Consider the following 3948-nt stretch of genomic DNA (forward strand, 5'->3'; position numbering starts at 1 on the left):
GTAACAAGATGGACTTGGGACCAGCACCTGAAGTGGAAGAAGGTTTTGTGGGACTGAGCCCTTTACTGTAGAATCTGACTCTACTCTAGAGTAAGCAACGTCAGAATTGAGTGGATTCTGGGACTCCCTGGGGTGTCTGAGAATTGCTGTTGGTGTGGGAAAACCTACATACACACACACACATGCACACACACACAGTACCCAATTTCATACACACTTCGGAACTGGCTCCAGGAGCTCTTTTACAAGGCTGATGGAGCCATTTCAGATCCTCTGAGGAATCCAGAAAGATATGGAACATGATGTGTAAACTGGTCTAGGTGAAACCTCAAAGCATATTTTATTTAAAAACGCGAGACCACATAAATATCTATATCTACACTGATGTGCCCCTATTTTGTATATAATTTAAATGTGGTATCACTCCCTAAACTTAAATATACGAAGTCATTCCACCAGTCCTTAAGCAGGTATTAATCAGATCAGATCAGTCACTCAGTCGTGTCCAACTCTTTGCGACCCCATGAATCGCAGCACACCAGGCCTCGCTGTCCATCACCAACTCCTGGAGTTCACTGAGACTCACGTCCATCGAGTCAGTGATGACATCCAGCCATCTCATCCTCTGTCGTCCCCTTCTCCTCCTGCCCCCAATCCCTCCCAGCATCACAGTCTTTTCCAATGAGTCAACTCTTTGCATGAGGTGGCCAAAGTACTGGAGTTTCAGCTTTAGCATCATTCCTTCCAAAGAAATCCCAGGGCTGATCTCCTTCAGAATGGACTGGTTGGATCTCCTTGCAGTCCAAGGGACTCTCAAGAGTCTTCTCCGACACCACAGTTCAAAAGCATCAATTCTTCAGCACTCAGCCTTCTTCACAGTCCAACTCTCACATCCATACATGACCACTGGAAAAACCATAGCCTTGACTAGACGAACCTTTGTTGGCAAAGTAATGTCTCTGCTTTTGAATATGCTATCTAGGTTGGTCATAACTTTCCTTCCAAGGAGTAAGCGTCTTTTAATTTCATGGCTGCAGTCACTAACAGAATATACTTATTTTAAGAAAGATGATGGGAGTCACTGGCAAAGTTACTCTTAAACAAAGTTACTACAGAACTTTTGACACTAACTATGAGCTTTCTAAGATCCCCAAAGTTAGTGTGACCTTAGAGCTTCAACAGGGAACCTTTATCAATTCATCTTCAATAAACTTTCTCTCCTGTAGCTGTATACAGTCTCTTCATATGGAAGGAAAGCTCTACTGCTGCTGTTGCTGCTACATCACTTCAGTCGTGTCCGACTCTGTGTGACCCCATAGACGGCAGCCCACCAGGCTCCCCTGTCCCTGGGATTTTCCAGGCAAGAGTACTGGAGTGGGTTGCCACTGCCTTCTCTGAAGGAAAGCTCTACTCAGCTCATTTTCACACTAAGAGAGAAGCAGTTGAGGTAAAAACAGTAATCTTATCCCAAGGGCAGGACTAGTCTATTGATTACAATAGAGAAATGAAATCATTAGCAGAATTTTTTGTCTGGTTTGATCTATGACATTAGTATTGAAAGCCTAAAAATATTACATTGAAATATACTACTAGTGCACTTGCACTGAAAACAGAAAATAAAAGAAAATCTCTGTTTACAAATAAGGACAGTGTTAGTCTAGATTTAAGTGTATAATTCAAATACATAGAGTTTGCCACCACTTGCTTCTCACTGCAGACTTCTGTTTGTTTGACAGAGGTATGAGCAATCTGCAGTTTTACATGGATAATTAAAGTTTCTAATGTTCTATTAATATTATCTAAAGCTGTGATTGCCCAATCAATCAATTATTTTTAGGTGAAAAAAAGTCAGCTTCCATTTCCAAATGAAAGAGAAGCTAAATTTGCTCTATAAAGTAAAAGAGGTGGAAAAAGTAAAACTTAAAAAAAATAAAAGTACTGATGGGTTTGGTCCCTTAAACTGAATTACCTTCAGAATTAAAGATTAGAAAATAATTTACATGGTATTCCATTTGCCTAGAATTCCCTTCTAGGAATCTGTAGATGGTAAAATCTGATCAAATTGTAAGGTGCAGATTAAAAACAAATTCTTCCATGAAATTTTCCTAGCATCTACTAGCTAGAAAAAGTACACAATCTAAAAGTTGAGAATTATGTTTTATCTGATGGACAAACTGAGCACTTCAGCCTGGAGGACAACCTCTCGGATCGCTCTGAGGGACTGCTCCCAAGAGGTAAGGAAGGAGCCAGGATATATACAACTTTTGCAACTAAAAAACTGGTAATCAGAACATCAAAATATTACTGCTCAATGTTCTGTAATAACCTAAATGGGAAAATAATTTGAAAATAATAGATACATGTACATGTAATAAACAAGAAAACCAGACATTTCAAGCTAAAGAATTTTGTACTTTTCTATGTACGGGAAGATGCAAGAATCTGGCTCATTGAAATCAGTCCTTGCATATGCACCTTAACTATGTCGGGCCAGTATCCTGTTTTTCTCCACCTTGAATATCCTCATGGTGCATAGGTGAGGGTAGCTACAATGGTTGCTGGCTTCAATGTGTCCTTTGTTTATTGATGGGGCAGACAACATTGTCAATCACACAGTCAGTTAGATACTTTCCTTTGTGCTCATAAATCCAGATTGGACTCAGATGGAGTTGAGATATATCAGATAGTATTTCGTAAAGTGTGAGGCATGGATACGGATGGAAGAGCAGGTTAGATTAAACATTTCAGGCTGTGTATTAGTTTCGCAGGGCTACCCTAAAATACTATAAACTTGGTGGATCAGAACAACAGAAATGGGTTCTGTCACAGTTTAGGGCCTAGATTTTCAAAATCAAGGTGTCCCCAGAGCCACATTCCCTCTGAGATTCTGGATGAATCCTTCCTCGAGTCTTCCCAGCTTCTGGTGGTGCTGGCAATCCTTAGCATCTCTTGGCTTGTAGCCTCATCGCTCCTATCTCTGCCTCTGTCTGTTGTCACATGGCCTGCTCCCTGCTCACCTGTCTCTTCACAAAACAACCTTCTCCTGTGTCTTCACATCATATCTTAAAAGGACACCAGTTATTTGGGAATAAAGTTTCACCCTACCCAGTGTGTGCTATGTACGTGCTAAGTCACTTCAGTTGTGTTTGATGGCCTCTATCCCGTCAGGCTCCTCTGTCCATGGGATTCTCCAGGCAAAAATACTGGAGTGGGTTTCCATGCCCTCCTGCATGAGATCTTCTTGACCTAGGAATTGAACCCATGTCTCTTATATATCCTGCACTGGCAGGTGGGCTAGTATCACCCGGGAAGCCCCTATACAGGGGGATCTCAGCTTTACAAATTATATCTGCAACAACTTTATTTCTAAATAAGGTCAAACTCTGAGGTACTTCAACATATCTTATGGCGGACACAATTCAACCCATTACAATGAAAAATGAAGGTGTATGTTTTGTTGGGGACCCTGGGTCAAAGCTATTTGTAAGGCCTCCCCAGACAGCGATTTTGCTTTTTTGCATTTCTTTTCTATGGGAATGGTCTTGATCCCTGTCTCCTGTACAATGTCACGAACCTCATTCCATAGTTCATCAGGCACTCTATCTATCAGATCTAGTCCCTTAAATCTATTTCTCACTTCCACTGTATAATCATAAGGGATTTGATTTAGGTCATACCTGAATGGTCTAGTGGTTTTCCCTACTTTCTTCAATTTAAGTCTGAATTTGGCAATAAGAAGTTCACGGTCTGAGCCACAGTCAGCTCTTGGTCTTGTTTTTGCTGACTGTATAGAGCTTCTCCATCTTTGGCTGCAAAGAATATAATCAATCTGATTTTGGTGTTGACCATCTGGTGATGTCCATGTATAGAGTCTTCTCTTGTGTTGTTGGAAGAGGGTGTTTATTATGACCAGTGCATTTTCTTGGCAAAACTCTATTAGTCTTTGCC

Source organism: Bison bison, unplaced genomic scaffold (assembly GCF_000754665.1).
Source record: "Bison bison bison isolate TAMUID 2011002044 unplaced genomic scaffold, Bison_UMD1.0 scf7180017864362, whole genome shotgun sequence".
NCBI lineage: Eukaryota > Metazoa > Chordata > Mammalia > Artiodactyla > Bovidae > Bison > Bison bison.